At 38.7% G+C, this 17,627-nt stretch overlaps 1 protein-coding gene and 1 long non-coding RNA gene across 2 annotated transcripts in view; one reads left to right on the top strand and one right to left on the bottom strand.

Moving 5' to 3' along the window:
- LOC148100578 (L-selectin-like) overlaps positions 1 to 17,627 on the bottom strand; it is a 79,806-nt gene that overhangs the window by 35,316 nt on the left and 26,863 nt on the right. The window lies entirely within an intron of this gene.
- LOC148100579 (uncharacterized) lies at positions 9,480 to 12,324 on the top strand. The gene is made up of 4 exons (XR_015719743.1): positions 9,480 to 10,451; positions 11,696 to 11,812; positions 11,929 to 12,032; positions 12,136 to 12,324. It is a non-coding gene; the product is annotated as an uncharacterized LOC148100579 (long non-coding RNA).

Raw genomic sequence — 17,627 nt, 5'->3', positions numbered from 1 at the left:
GTCCGCAGCGTTTGCTCTACAGGTATGATTTTACCCTCAAAACGTAGCCATCGCTGTCCTGTTTCATCCAATGTGTTTACTATTGTACTAGGTGTTATGGTTCTTTCATAAATGTCACCAATGCACAGCCTCCTCCCTCCAACTCTTCCATAGACTCTAATGTTAAAATGGCTCAGAAAGTTTGTCTGAAAATCAGAAGTACAGGCTGCCTTTACACTGTCACCACGTCCATATAATAAACTCCACAGGCGTGAAAACTGAGAATTCAGTAGACTAGACATTGCTGCCACTCACGTTGAAAGAATTTTCTCAATACGACTTTTACTTTTCATTTGGGAACGATTTGTTTCGGGCTGATGTTTCTGTTCATTTTAAGCAGCACAAGTGAGGCGCATGTCTGTGTGCGTGTGTTCGGAACCATAGGGTGCAGTCACTATAGCAACCAGGCTCACACCTGCCTCCTTAACGAGCTCAATCTCTGTCTGCCAAGGTTAAATCTAAAAATGTCTGTTGCATCTCAGCAGTTGTAATAAGATTGACTTTTTCAATAGGTACAATAAGACAGATTTGACAGGGTTTTGCCACAGATTAATAGTTTGTCAGTAGTTAGTATATGCCAACTGAGTAGAGCATTGTGATTGGCCTGTTAAATTCAAGCTTATTGTTTGATGGTGGTCTTCTGCACACAGGTGTTTCAGATCTGGGCAGTTGGAGTCAGTTGATGACTTTAAAATCATCTTTTCTGACTTGATAATTAAAGCTCACAACATTTACCTGTCTGTAGTTGATTTTCCCACATTTTAACTAACTTTTACTAATCTAATCTCATTTAATGTCTCTGTTTATAGTCTGTATAGTTTATCCCTCCACTAACACACTTAAAGTAGTCTTAAAATAAAACCCACAAAACAGTTCAAGATGAAATATTTAAATATTTCATTTAATGCCAGTTGCCCTCTTTTTCTGTTTGTCACTCATTCGTTTGTACTCAGGCAAAAAGTACCAATTTGTACACTGATGAGTCTAGTGTATTTTTTTCCCTCTTTCTCTCTATGTCTGACACACACAGAGACCAACACAGAGACATGTATATGCTCATTATTGCTATTCAAACTGATGGTCAAATTTCCAAGCACCACCTGAACGCCTCATTTGTTTTTAACCCATCACTGGACCAACTGTCGTCATTCCGCTTTCCTCTCTGCTGTGGTAAGTACAAAACACTCAGTATTGCACGGTTTTATTTTTATGATGGTAAAAATACATGTTTGACAATTAAACTCACATAGCAAGGCCTTTTAAAGTTCAACAGAGTTCAAACAATAAAGAAAGCGGAAAAAAAAGAATAACCTTCACTATTATTTATATAGTTTATGACATTTTGCTGTTAGTAGCAGTGCTAATGCTAGCATCAATGCTAATGCTAGCAACAATGCTAATACTAGCCATAGTGCTAACACTAGCCTTAGCGGTTGTTAACTGTCAAAAAGAGTATTCCTTTGATATTCCTGTGAGAGTTATTGGCAGTCAGTGAGACAAAAGTAACAAACGAGCTTTATTATTGCCACTGTGGCTCAGTTTTAACAGTAAGAGTGCTAGCATTAGCACTGCTGCTAGCAGCAATGCTAACGCTAGCAGGAATGCTAACGCTAGCAGCAATGCTAATGCTAGCAGCAATGCTAGCGCTAGCAGCAATGCTAAGGCTAGCAGCAGTCTAACAGTAGCCTTATATAAGTGGAAATACTTCAGTTAATTAGTTTTAATTATAAAATGGCTGCTGTGTCAGCTGGTGTGCTATATTACTCTATAATTACCCTGCTGACTATAAGTTCAGTGTATCATGTCGTGTGGGCTTTGTATTTCTGTTGTTAGTCTGATAATACTGTACAGACAACTAACATATTATTTCTCGTCTTACACTTTCAGGAACCTGACTGACATCTGTGCTTTGCCTGGTAGGTGTGCACATACTGCAAGAGAAGTAGACCAAAATAAAAATATAAGCTGTAAAGTGATGGGTTCAAACTTTGTGCTAGACCTTTTAAACACAATTTTATAATAAATACACATATGTGCAGCTTAACAATTGGGCAAAAATATTTTTTTCGTACATTTTTGTAATCACACTACATGTGATTATTTAACGATTCACTCATTTATATATATATATATTTAAAAATTAATTATTCAATTGAATTAAATAATTATTATTCTAAAAAATACCCAACTTTTTTAGAATAATAATTTTTTGCACATGGCAGCCACAACAGTTTAGCTTGAATATTTGTTTTGTCCTGTTTCAGTAGTCACAATTAGTTCATACAATTACCATGTGATATCATTTTAATAAAATTATTATTTTTTTCTTCTTTTTTGTTCACAGTGTGCAGAAGAAGAACAAGGACGAGATCTCCAGACTTCTGTCTCACATCCCAACCCCCCATCCCCTCTATCCTCTGTCCTGCTCCACCTGTTGTCTCTGCCTTCTTTCCATCCGTATTTCACTCTGTGGTTTGTGAGGAATTGTGCCAAGCCAAAAAACCTTATTGCGGTTTGATTTCAAAGCCGTGTCTCTCCTGCTCTCTCTGTTCTCTCTGCTAAATTTTCTCTCTACCTGTTTTTCACTCTTGGCTTGCTGCTGAAAAACGCCAAGCCAATAAAACAATAAAGAGTGCATATTTTGCCTCAACCTGAGAACAAACTGAACAAACAAAGAAAACTCTAATTCACGGTTTGATTGTGATTTCCAAGCCGTGTCTCTTCTGCTCTGTCTGTTCTCTCTTCTAAATTTTCTCTCTACCTGTTTTTCACTCTTGGCTTGCTGCTGAAAAACGCCAAGCCATTGAAGCAATAAAGAGTGCATATATTGCCTCTGCCCTGAGAACAAACTGAACAAACAAAGAAAACTAATTCACGGTTTGATTGTGATTTGCCAGCCGTGTCTCTCCTGCTCTGTCTGTTCTCTCTTCTAAATTTTCTCTCTACCTGTTTTTCACTCTTGGCTTGCTGCTAAGTTGTGCCAAGCCAATAAAGAGAGTGCATAATATTGTCTTGACTGAAGAACAAACTGTCAAACAAAGACAACTCTTTTAGAAAAATAAAAACTGAAATATAAAGACAAAAGCATCTCCTGGTGTGTGTGAACATATAGAAACACTTTCAGGTGTGGAAAAATGCCAAAGAAGCAGAAAAAATCACAAGCAGCAAAACAACGCTGGAAGAAGTTTCATGAGTTTCACAAAGTACCAACATGTGAACAAGCTGAGTGTGATTTTCCTCAGACCTCTGCAGAAGACAGTGTGTCTACAAAGACCAAAGCTGATGGTGTCCAAAAGGCAGGTCAACATGTTCCTGCACATGTACAACAGGTATCCTGTGCGGATGCTGTAAAGAGTGGACTGCAGCATGAATTTAATGAACATCAGGTAAACCATAGACACCAACATGTGGTTTCAAGTGCCCCACAGGTGGGTTATCCTGATATTGTAAAAAGTTGCCGTCACAGTGATGTGGCAGGACCGTCTCATGCAGAAAGAGTAAACTTTGAAAACCAGCCCTCTGTTACACATGTCTGTGCATCTCACAGCCAGGCACATACTAAATATGGAGACTCCAGAAACAGTCAGTGCACATGTAACTCACTCACATTTCTTGCTTTCCTTCATGAGAATGAAAATATGACTACAGCTGACCTTAATCTGGTCTTGGATAAAGGTGATGTGATGTACAAAGAGGCCAAGAAAAGATTCCCCAAGAGTATTCATTTGGCAACCGATGAGCTGCCAGGCAAAGTTGATGCTCGCAGATCTATGTATCATGTCGATATGACACAGCCTTCCCGGTATGGGACATTTGAAGAACCTCCAGAGGAAGCAGTAGATACCTTTCTCAACTTTGAAGCAGGACTGAGCTGCCTGTTGTCAGATGTGCAGTATGCCTTACTGGTTATGAGTGGATTGTGTATCGCAGTGTTCAGATCCACATCAGGCAAATATGGTTTCTTTGACCCACACACCAGAACACCCAGTGGTCTTCCTCTAGCACTATGGTCACGTAATCGTGGTACAGCAGTGATGCTGAAATTCACACTCCTCAGTGACATGATTAAGAGGCTCCAAGATTCTTATGAAATGATGGAGATATCACCCTCTTGTAACTATGAGCTGAAGCCTGTGCAGTTCTACAACATGAGCACAGTCAACCTGAGTGATACTATTACAGGCACAGTCTGCAGACCAGCAGCTGCCACTGCTGTGGCACCTACTCACTCTGATACAACTGTTGATGAAGCAAACTCCTCTACTTCAAGGAGAAATACAACCACTGATCTGACTGAGAACATCTTTTGTCAAATGTCCATTTGTACGCCACTGGTGAAACAAAAAGAAGTCCACATGACTCAGTTCACATCATATGAAGATCAGAATGAACCTCCTAATATACCAACTGAAGAACTATGCAGTGAATTAAGTTTCCTTCCATCAAGGGATGGTTTTTCATGTCAATCAAATGCTGCAATAACAAATGTTGCATCCTGTGACCTTTCTGATATAGTTTTACAAAAACTGAAAAAAGTTAATAAACAACAAAGGCACAAAATGAAAAGAAGATTAATGGCATCAGAGAAACCCAGAAATCAGAGAAAAGAAAACCAAAAAAGGAAAGAACGACAAAAGTATGCTTCAAATAAAGAGTACAAAGAAAAGAAAAAATCTTGCACAAGCGAGGCATATAAAAACAATCCTGAAGTTAGACAGAAACAACAACAGTATATTAAAAGATGTTACCATGCAAATGCTGAATTCAGAAAGAAACAACAACAGTATGTTAAAAGACGTTACTGTGAGAATGCTAAAGTTAGACAAAAACAAAAACAATATATTAAAAGACGTTACTATGAGAATACTGATTTCAGAGAGCAGAAAAAAAGCTACATCACTAAAAGGTATCGAGAAAACTTAGAATTCAGAGAGAGACAGAGACAACTGATGAAACAACTAATGCGAGACAGGTATCAAAGTAATCTTGCATTCAGGATGATGCACAACATGAGATGTGCAATGAAAATAAAAAGGAAATACAGATGGGTGAACAGACAAACCCAGGAGAGTGACAACAGTGTGATCAACGAGGCCATATCTGTGTTCAAATCACAAATCAAAGTTGGACCATCATACCCATGTACTGTATGCTTCAAGGCTTCATTTCCAAACCAAGTGCGACCCTGCACAAGGTCAAAGTATGTCAAAAACCCACATGTGGTTGCAACATGTTTGACAGGAAGGTTTGTTCATGTTTGTGATGAAAACTGCAGAAATGAGCAGTGCAATGTACCTGATGAGAGAAAGAGAGAGTGGATTTGTCACACCTGCCACAATCATCTTAAAAATGGATCCATGCCAGCACTTGCTGTTGCCAATAAACTGGATCTTGCTGATATTCCAGCTGAATTGTCTGATCTCAACATACTGGAGAGACATCTCATAGCCAAGTGCATACCATTTGCCAAGATCATTCCTCTTCCCAAAGGCAGACAGAGAGCAATTAGAGGAAATGTGGTCTGTGTCCCATCAGAGGTACAGGAAACTGTTGAAGCACTACCTCGATTGAGAATTAATTCTCAGGTGATGAGAGTAAAACTGAAAAGACGCTTGTCTTACAAAGGTCATCAGCTGTTTCAGACTGTAAGCTGGTCTAAACTTCTGCAAGCACTGCATAAACTCAAGCAGATTCATCCACAGTATAAGGATGTGAGCATCAGAGATGATGCTGAGCTCTGTGATCCAACACTTCCTGATGAAGATGATGATGATGATGAAAACATGAATGAGGACGATTATGATGAGGCTGATTTAATGGAAATTGACAGCTGTGAGAAAAATGCACTGAGTGAAGCACAAAATAAAAATGAACAGGATATTGACATGTTACCCTGTGATGGTGAACAATCACATGAACAGATGAGAGATGATTCAGAGCAAGCAGACGGACTGACTAATGGTGGTTTTGCACTCGAGTCCTGTTTGCAGCCCCCTGATGTGGCTGAGGAGATATTATGTTTCAGTGAAGGAATCTACTCTGTTGCTCCTGCAGAGAGAAACAATCCAATAAGTTTTTTCAAAACACCTAAACTGGAGGCCATGGCCTTCCCTGTGCAGTTTCCTACAGGCCAAAACACACTTGATGAAAAACGGCTGATCAAAGTATCCCCCAGTGGGTATTTCAAATCAAGACTTTTCTGCATTGATGATCGTTTTGCCAAAGACACAAACTATTTGTTCTTTGCACAGTTTGTGACTGAAATACACTTGGCTACTTCCAGCATGACAATACAGTTAAGGAAGGCAAAGCCTCTGACCAGAGATGGGAGAAAAATAACCTCAGGCATGTTACAAGATAAACATGAAGTGGAGAAACTGGTGCGAAATAAAGATGCAGTGAGATTCATGCAGCCTCTGAGAGGAACCCCAGCCTATTGGGAGAAAACAACAAGAGATCTTTTTGCCATGATCAGACAGTTGGGAACTCCCACGTTCTTTTGCACATTTTCAGCTGCTGAAATGCGCTGGCCTGAAGTGATTGAGGCAATAACAAGGCAGCAAGGTGAACAAGTCAATTTTGAAGGACTCGACTGGTCGGCAAAGTGTGACATCCTGAGAAGCAATCCTGTCACAACAATGCGCATGTTTGACAAGAGAGTTGAAGCATTATTCAGAGATTTACTCTTATCTCCTGCAGAGCCACTTGGCAAAGTCATTGACTACTTTTACAGAGTTGAGTTTCAGCACAGAGGAAGCCCACACATACACTGCCTCCTGTGGGTAGAAGGTGCTCCTGTGTTTGAGGAGGATGATGAGCAAACTGTTGTTGATTTTATAAACAAATACATCACAGCTCAGCTGCCTGATCCACATAAACAACCTGAACTGTACAAGAAAGTAACAGAAGTGCAAAAACACAGTAAGAACCACACCAAGACGTGCTTTAGGAGTTTAAGCTCCGGGTGCCGTTTTGGTTTTCCTAAGCCACCCTGCAATGAGACAATGATCACAAGACCCAGTGAGGATGATGCACTGGAAGTAGAAACAGCAAAGAACAAGCTCAGACCACTGAACCAGCTGCTGAATGAGCCTGAAACTGCTTCCATGAGTTTAGAGCAGCTCTTGGCAAGATGCAAGTTGACACATGCAGAATATGAGAGATACCTGAATAAAATGAACACAAGGAGTACGATCATACTAAAGCGTGATCCAAAAGACTCTTGGATAAACGGCTATAATCCACATCTACTTGAAGCCTGGAACAGTAATATCGACATAAGCTTTGTTTTAGATGCTTTCGGCGCTGCAAATTATTTAATGAAATATATATCAAAAAAAGAGGGCGGGCTATCTGAGTACCTGAAAACTGTCATTGAGAACTCCCATAAGGACAGTGTAAATGAGTGCGATGAAATGAGAGCCGTCATGCAGGCATATTCAAAGAAGCGAGAGATCAGTGCACAGGAGTGTGTTGCTCGTGCATGTGGTCTTCACATGAAGCAATGTTCACGTGCTGTAATCTTCATACCAACTGATGATAATCCTGTGAAAATGAGTCGTCCCCTGTCAGTTCTGGACAACACAACACCTGAGTCTTCCAATGTTTGGATGACATCTTTGAATGACAAATACAAAGCCAGACCTGAAACACCAGAGTTTGAGGAGATGTGCATGGCAGACTTTGCTGCTACTTGCAGGATTGTCTATGGCCAACAGACAAAAGGTAAAGATGTTTTGCCCCTTCTCAATGAGATGGGATTTGTGCAAAGGCGCAAAAACGATAAGCCTGCTATCATCAGATTTCACCGCTGCTCACAAGAAAAACATCCAGAGCAATATTACGGAAGACTGCTTAAACTGTACCTCCCTCATCGTTCAGACCACGAACTGAAAACACCATCGTTGCCAACCTATCAGGCTTTCTATGGTGCTGGCTGTGTACAGCTACCAGGTACTGACCATCTTGAGTACGTGCAACGCATTGTCAAAAGAAACAGAGAAAAATATGAGAAAAACAGTGAGGAGATCGAGAGCGCTGTTGAGGAATATGAGCAGAACAGAGGTGTGACTGACGAATGGTGTAATCTGGCACCTGAATCAGATCTCGTAAGGTTGCCACTTGTTGAACAAGAAAGAGAGCGAGACAATGAAAATGAACAGGAAGATGTGCCCGACTACAGCCGTCAGGCTGATGCTTCAACAGAAGTCAGAGCCATCAGGGAACCCCCTGCTATTGATCCCACATTGTTACGTCAGATGTTTCAGAATCTGAATAAGAAGCAAGCCTGCATATTTTATGCAGTTAGAGACTGGTGCATTAAAAGAGTCTGTGCTCTAAATCCAGAGCAGTTTTTCTTTTATATTAATGGTGGTGCTGGAACAGGAAAATCACATCTTATCAAATGCATCTACTCAGAAGCATTTAAGATACTGAGCAAAGTGCCCAGATATGCAGACGACGTTGACATATCAAAACCCACTGTCCTGTTAACTGCTTTCACTGGGACTGCAGCATTTAACATTTCTGGAACAACACTGCATTCTCTACTCAAGCTGCCTAGAAGCTTAAAACCTCCCATTCAGGGACTTGGCAATCAGCTGGATGAAGTCAGATCAGAACTTTTGAATGCTGAAATAATCGTCATTGACGAAGTGTCTATGGTGTCAAGACATCTCTTTGCATATGTAGATGCAAGACTCAAACAGATCAAAGGGACTCGGAGACCCTTTGGAGGCATGTCAGTCATTGCTGTTGGAGACTTCTATCAGCTACCCCCAGTGCGACAGTCTAAACCTCTCTGTGTGCACGACCCGGCCGAGATCGACCTGTGGCGGGAGCATTTTCAGATGATCACTCTGACTGAGATTATGCGTCAGAAAGATGATGTTGTCTTTGCTGAGATGCTGAACAGAATTCGTGTGAAAGGAAAGTTGGATGAGCTTTGCGAAGCAGATAGAGATTTGTTGTCAGAGGCCATAACTGAACCAGCCCTTTGTCCGACTGATGCGTTGCACATTTTTGCAACTAATAAAGAAGTGGATGCACACAACTCTTCAACACTGGCTCTGCTCCATACTCATGTCATTGACATCCATGCAGATGATTATAGAAAAGATCCTAGAACTGGCAGAATGGCACTTCAAGACAGACCATTCAAAGGAGGTAAAAACGAGTTACAAGACACACTGAAAGTTGCAGAAGGAGCTCGTGTCATGCTCACCAGAAACATTGACATACAAAATGGTTTGGTTAATGGAGCTTTTGGAAAACTACTTAGAGTAGTTTACTCTGAAAACGATCAACACATCATCAAGCTTGGACTTAAAATGGATAATGAGACATCTGGAAAGAATAACCGCACACCAGCAGACGACATGGTGTACATTGAGAGAGCTGAAGAGAATCTGAAGCAGAAAGGAGTGGTACGCAGACAGTTCCCAGTGAAGCTGGCCTTTGCATGTACAATACATAAGGTACAGGGTATGACAACCACATCAGCTGTTGTCTCTCTTAAGAGCATTTTTGAGCCCGGCATGGCCTACGTAGCTGTCAGTAGAGTGACGTCTCTCAGTGGACTGTATCTTCTTGATATGGAGGAGAAAAAAATATTCACCAACCCAGAAATCACTGCAGCGCTTGAGAACATGAGACAAGCCAACCTTGATGACATGATGCCTCTTCTACACGTGAGACAAACACTGAGCAGGTCAGACGTTTTCACCATTGTTCATCATAATACAGAGGGACTGCCAGCTCACATTAATGACATCAAGAGTCACCATGAATTGTGTCTAGCAGATGTTTTGTGCCTAACAGAAACACACATGCGGGGCTCTTTTGTCGCAGAGAGTCTCCACTTGGAAAATTACAATTTGTTTAAACGCAACAGACACCTGTCCTACACAAACTTTCCCCAAATGGCAAACAGAAGTGGTGGTGGAGTTGCTGTTTATGTGAAAAGTGACATTCAAGTGCATGAAAAACAGTACATCCATAATGTAACTGACCTTGAATTTCTGGCTTTAAAGGTTGAAGCACCAGTCAGTGCACTGATTGCAGTTGTGTACAGACCTCCAGACTACACTCTGAGGCCATTCCTGAAAAACCTGGTAAGCCTATTAGACTCATTGGAGATCATGGACTGTCATCCCATCATAGTTTGTGGTGATTTTAATGAGAATGTTTTATCCAGTGCAAACAAACCAATCCTGGAGCTGTTTGAGTCTAGGGGATACGCACAGGTTATCACTGCCCCTACCACAGAAAAGAACACACTGCTTGACCTAATTTTCATTTCTCAGCCAGAGCGATGTCTCCATTCTGGAGTCATGAAGACCTACCATAGTTACCATGACCCTGTATACTGTGTATTGTCCTGTGACGATTCATGATCTAGATCTTTGAATACAGTAAGTAATTTCTATATTTTTGAATGACATAAGAAAGTAGAGCGATATTTAAAAGTTGGCTTAAGAAAAAACGCCCTGCATTGCAGTATAATGTTTGAATTCTTTTACATAAAATACAATTAAATGAATTAAGTAATGATATCAGTAAAAGATGACAATTTTATTTATTACAGAAAATCTAAAAATCACCTACAGTAATCTATGAATGTCAGAAAAATCAAATATACCAGTTTAAAACGAACAGTGTAGGCATATCCTCTCTGCAGCCAGGCTTCAAAATCCTGCCAGGCTGCCCCAGTCTCACTGTGGCTGGGAGGGAGGGAGGGTGGACCAGAGGATTGCCCAAACAACGCATATATGTTCAACAGCTTCTTCGTTGTTTCTGGGAGAACAACACAGACTAAAGGTTTAAAATACCTAATTACAGCAATAATGACAGTTAAGCCACTTTATGTGTGCCTTTATTTTAAAATACTATTTACAAAAATGTTATTGATTTTGGTTTTTTATAATCTTTAAACTTTTTCAAAAGTATATGATTATATTTTTGGACAAATCTTACAATGAAACATACATTTTTATGAGCTTTTATCATGTTTCAGCCAGTGCATTTATCAGGGTGGGTCTGGGTCTGGGATGATAAATGCACTGGCTGATAAATGCACACTTCTGGCCAGAAGTGTTTCAGCAGTGTCACATATGTACTACATATGTGACACTTGCTTTCTGTTACCAGCTGATACCCTACATTTGTATAGACATTGGATCTTGTGAGGCTGGGGAGTTGAGTGGGTAGGTGGGAGTTGAGTGGGGGGGGGTTCGGTGGGAGGTTGTTAGGTTTTTGTTTTTTTGTTTTTTTTTAAGAGAGACACAGTCCTCCTGTGTCTTCTTCAAGCTTAAAAGCGTAAAATCCAACAGTGTGAAGCACATAGCAGCCAGAAACTGTAATGCCACAGATCAGAGAGGCTTCATCATCACCATCTTCATTGCCGTACAACCAGAGCGTGAGACTTCACATCTGGAGCACAGGAGAAATTCTGTGATAAGTCCTCCTTCTAGCTTGTCCCACAAGCAGTCGGTGAGATTTACTCGCATCAAAAAGGGTTAATGACATAATTTCCATGAAAACATGTATTAATTTTTTGTAACGTGTTTAAATTGTGTTTTCACCTGACCTTAGGAGTGTTAGAGTGTATTGTAATGTCTGTACTCAGGTGTTTCCCTCTGTGGTCCATCCCCTTCAGAGCTGAGACACTCAGGACTGAACAGACTGCACAGTTTCTGTGACTGAGCCTCCAAAACACCTTCTTTGAAACCACACATGACAGAAGGGCTTCATATTTGCAGCAGCACTACTACAGGTATTCAGTTTATTACAGGATGTGTTTGTTTCTTAAGACCAGCTCTAAGTGCACACTACCTAACATATACACCTTTCTGTTCACTACAAACCAACTACTCTGGATCATATGGCCAGTTGGCAGGAATGTTGCTGCAGGAAAACATCCCTGCAGATCACCATCATTGTCAGACTGACTGTGCCTCCTCTGTGCAGTGTCAAGAGCCTCCCTAAATGAGTGTGTAAGTTAACATTTTCATTATTTTATTCCCTTTGACAAGACAAGTATCACTGATATTTACATTTACAACTACATATGTTCCTGTTTTCTGCTCTTCTTTCAAGGCCTCAGCTATCCTGCTTCTGTGCTGCTTGCCACACATCAAACACTGGCCGGATGACAGGGAGGATCCACTCTGAAGTCACTGGACATGATGAGGATCATCTGGGACTTTATAGTTTCACAGAAACGTTGTGCTCTTTGATTACAGGTTTTAAATGGACATAATGACTGCCTCTCTCTGATCAACAGGCTAAAGGATTGTTTTCATTATTAGTGCTCTGTACAGTGTATGCTTATTTAATATTTCAACACAGAGCAAACCTTTATTTATTTAACATATTTTTATTTGTTTTAATGTTTAATTAACTGTGGGGATTTTTTCAAGTGGGCACTCGGGATGTCATATGACCAGAAATGTGGTAACTGGAATTCAACAGTATGGAAAAAAAATTTGCTAAGAACAAAACACACACAAAAACCCCCAAGAGAACTCAAATTCATTCCATGTAATCCAATCTAAAACATTTTAAACTGCTGAACAGCAAAACAAACAGTGTTTTTTTTTTTTTTTAATAAAAACAGTGTTAACAGAATGATGATGAGTTTTTACCAAAGTTTCAGGTCACATGGCACAACTAGTGTGTAGTGTGGGGTATCAGCTGGTAAGTAAAGGTTTTTTCAGATTTAGTGCCATGGCTGAACAATGTTGTAAACTAATGATACTTATTTAGCAATGTTCACAAAAGGACTAATGTGTTTATGTGATTATAGACATGTGTTAAACTGTGTCACCACCTTAGGCTTTCATTTGAGTTTAGTTAAAAAATCTCTATGCAGTTCTCTTTTACCACTGTTTTATTTGGACACTCTGTTTACAACAAAACGTAAAAAAGAATGAGTAATAAAAACATGTGCAGATAGATTAGTAAATTAGGTAGACTGATAGAAACAGCTGTTCAGCCATGTTCTATGTAAACAATAAAGTTTAAAGGTTCAGGATTGAGGTTTTTAAAGTAGAATTTTCATGTATTTCATATGTTGCTTATTTAAGTTATTTTTATTTATTATATTTATAAACTGTTTGAAAAAAAAGAATTGTATTTGTTTATATGTTAATTCATAATTGAGTCTCTGTCAGAAGCCAAAGTTCAACAAAAATGAGGATCAGATTATTAGCACCAAAAAACATTGCAAACATCTAAGCAGCTATAAAAAAAAAAAAAAAAATCCCACTTACCTGTGAAGTACCAGTTCCTCTCAGATCTGAACACATATGTGTAAATTACATGCTCTCAAGTACTCCTTGTACTAAAAGCAATGCAGGTGAAAAAATCATCAAAAATGTCTCTTTATTCTATTAATGTATTTAATGTAATGCTCCTCTCCCATTTACATTGCCAAGTTAGACTTTATCTGTATAACTATCATAACAGTTACACCACTTAACATTTACAAACAACACCTCTTCACAAAGAAACGTCTAACACTAGGTAAACTTGATAAGACTTTAAAAATTTTTTTTTTTTTCAGATTTTTGGTTTTCTCTTTTTAAAATTATTTTTATACTATATTTCTGTCCTTTTTGGAAAGAAGCTGCAAAATTTATCCTAAGATTATGTTATTGTTTATGACATTGGGACTCTGTACAAAATAAATTTGTCTGTTATTGAAATAAATTAACTTTTTGATGGTATTCTAATTATATGAGCATCGCCTGTAATTTATGCACTTGGCTTTATAAACAGTTTTTCTAAAGGTGCACTTACAGAAATTTGACTGGATTTGGATTGTGTGAGATGATCTTTCCTTCACTCTACCTTCTCAATCTCAAACTTTAAAAGTAAGGAAAATACATTTAGGGATTAAACTTTTATTATTTCAATATCTTTTAGGGTTTTTCCTCTGGTGAATTTGGCTCCAGCAAACAGATCATTTAAATTTATTTTATCCTATTGTGATTAGATGATTCAAATTTAAACCACTTACCTGTCTATAGTAGATTCTCGCATATGTGTGTCTGTCACTAGTCTAAATATTAATTCGAGGACATTAAACAGAGACTTGTAAAATGAAATTCCCCAAAATGGTTACAGGAGCTGCTATGGAAATGTGAAACAAATGGATTTACACAAACAGGCTGTCTTTCTGAGGTTTTAATTCAACTTTGCAAAATTAAATTAAGGAAACAAATTATTAGAAACAAGTGATCTACCTACCATATTCACATAAAACAATCAGAACAATTAATATAAAAGAACACTTGTATATTCACAAAGAAATGTAGAAAGCTAAAACATGATACTAATCCATTCAGCTAATGCAGCTTAACAGTCACTTGGATGAGCAAATTTCGAAGCATCAGATGTATGCTGCGAAGTGTGCCCCATCCAGGTCAGTCAACAGTTGAAGGACGAGTGAGGCAACTTCTGGGGCCACCCACTAGGGCTGGGTATCGTCACTGATTTCTAGAATCGATTCAATTCCGATTCACAAGGTCCCGAATCGATTCGATCCACGATTCAATTTAATTCGATTCGATTCACTTCGATTTGAATCTGGGAAATTTTGACAGTCAGAAATATTATAATTCAGATCAGTACATTTACATATTTTTGTATCTATAAAAAGGAAGCTGACACACGCAAGACTGCCTTTGTGTCAAAGTAGCTGAGGATAAAACACAGAAAAACATGAAGGCGATTTTCCTGGCCTGGGATTTTATAAAAATATTCTGCAGTACATCAAAAACGAAAGAAAACCATTAATCAACACATGAACATTACCTCTGAAGTTACAGCGGTTTTATTAGAGACACAGCTGAGCGTTTTGCATTTTGCATAATTTTAAAAAAGTTTAAATTTGTTCAGTATTGAACAGCAGAAATTAGGTTTTCTTTTCGGAAGTATATAAAACGGGAAAAAAAAACGTCGGCCGACAGCGCTGTGAACAACGGTAGTCTTGTGCGTAACAAGCAACCGAATAATGCAGAAAACAGTACAGAGAGAGAGAGGTAGAGAGCTGTGGTCGAAGCAAAACAGGAAAAGTCAGAGTGAATACATGACGATGTTTATGTGAAGCGTAGTTTGGATCTTCTTTTGCTGCTGGTTCGGTCAATATTGTTTGGAGAGACATCAAACTAACAGCTTCAGAATCAGCGCATAAAGGGCGTGAACACAAAGCGCTGAACCGCCGACAGATCAGAATCAGCGAGCTGTCGGCTTTCAGCCCCGACCGTGAGAAAGGCGACATCTAACTGATTCTGATCCGCGGGTCGCGCTGTGTGTTTAAGTCTTTGTGCAGAATCCGTGTTCCTGCTCTCATTTACTGTCTTAGCTGTTTGGTGGTTGTTGAAATTTTGTGAGATTTCACCAGAGATTCTGGCATTTCGGGCAAAATAAATTTATATTAAAAAATCGATTCAGGATTTTAATGAATCGATTTTACGTTATCCAAGCCAGAATCGATTTTAATCGATAAATCGATTATAAAAACCCACCCCTACCACCCACCACTTTGGTGTAAATGCATCTGTGAGTCGCTGATCTAATTCAGTATGTCACAGTCAGTGTCTTATAGAAGTTCAGTGCTGCGGTAGTATTACTGTGTACAGTTTGCTATCTGATGGGAGGAATCTCCTAAATTTATAATATTTTAAAGCCTTGCATCCCAAATAAAAAGAAAAACACCACCTGATCGTGACCAAACAAAAAGTGACTGATTGGCATTTCTTGCAAGAACCAAAGCTGTACATAATAACACTATTGCAGCAGTATGTAATCTATTCAGATTTGTTATATTTGAAAGCTTGGCCTCCCAATTTAAAGAGGGTAATAAGTAAAAAATAAAATATCAATCTATCTATATAATAAGACAGATATCTTACTATCTATCGATAGATGGGCCATCAGTCCCTTTATTTTCAGCAAATTTTGAAGGATGAGATGTTTACTTGTAAGCATAGATCTGATGCTTCGAAATTAGCTCTAATGGTACAGTATAATACTACTGCAATAGTATTAAGTTGTATAGTTTTGGCACTTGCATGGCATTTATTATAGTGAAGGTATGGGTCACACTGTAGCTTTAAGCATTTAAAAGAAAAAAAAAGAAAAAAACCCAAAAGTCAAATAAATAAAATATCAGAATGATGAAAGAAATGATGGCTTCAGTTAGGATTTAGAGCACTGAGAGCCAAATCTTAACTATGTACAAGTTAAAATAGATTGTTAGACAATCTATCTACAAAAAAACCAAACAAACACACACATCCATATGGCTTTGCACTGCATGCTCCCTACAGTGACGGTTGGTAAATTACTTGAGTGCAGTGTTTGTTATGCAGTGTTTTGATACTCTTAGATGCTGACCATGAAGTTCAGGTTCTTGTCTTCTTCTTATTTTTCTGTGTACAGCTTGGGCCATCAGCTCATCATACTGTCAGTTGTTTGGTTGAAGGTTTTTCCTGACACCCCTGAACTCTGCGATCCTGGTTCTGTGAAGTGTGTAAAACAGAAAAAAGATACTTTGAACATAGCCACAGATTAACCAAATAACACTTGGTATTATTTCTACAAATTGAAACAATGCAAATGCATACAATAAACTCTCACTCTCTCAATTATTCATATATTCATATATATATATCTCAAAAACAAGTTAGAAATGTGTATTCACACAGACCCAACCTGATAATTGCACATAACATGTTAAATGTAAAGCTTATAAAAAATTATACTTATTTTTTTGTGTCTAGAGATATAACTGTAAATTCCTAATGATAGCTAAATAAAAACATTTTGGTACAATTAAACAATATACATATATCATTCCAAATATAGTATAAACTGTCATTACTGTATTTCTGTAATAAATAAAATCGTAATCTCACTGAAATTATTTATGCCACATTTAATACATTTTCTGTTTAATACTCATGTCATTGTATTTTCTCAAATTTAAACATTATATTGTAATGCAGGGTGGGTTTTTTTTAGTCAACTGTTAAATATTGCTTTGGTTTTTTAAGTTGTTTAGAAGTATAGAAATTACTAAAAAGGTCTAGATCATGAATCCTCACTGGACAATACACAGTATACAGGGTCATGGTAACTATAGTAGGTCTTCATGACTCCAGAATGGAGACATCGCTCTGGCTGAGAAATGAAAATTAGGTCAAGCAGTGTGTTCTTCTCTGTGGTAGGGGCAGTGATGACCTGTGCGTATCCCCTAGACTCAAACAGCTCCAGGATTGGTTTGTTTGCACTGGATAAAACATTCTCATTAAAATCACCACAAACTATGATGGGATGACAGTCCATGATCTCTAATGAGTCAAATAAGCTTACCAGGTTTTTCAGGAATGGCCTCAAAGTGTAGTCTGGAGGTCTGTACACAACTGCAATCAGTGCACTGACTGGTGCTTCAACCTTTAAAGCCAGAAATTCAAGGTCAGTTACATTATGGATGTACTGTTTTTCATGCACTTGAATGTCACTTTTCACATAAACAGCAACTCCACCACCACTTCTGTTTGCCATTTGGGGAAAGTTTGTGT

This window comes from Neolamprologus brichardi, chromosome 11 (assembly GCF_056152115.1).
Source record: "Neolamprologus brichardi isolate AB-2024 chromosome 11, ASM5615211v1, whole genome shotgun sequence".
Classification (NCBI taxonomy): domain Eukaryota; kingdom Metazoa; phylum Chordata; class Actinopteri; order Cichliformes; family Cichlidae; genus Neolamprologus; species Neolamprologus brichardi.
The sequence above is the reverse complement of the archived record's forward strand: the minus strand, read 5'-3'. Positions and strand labels throughout refer to the sequence as shown.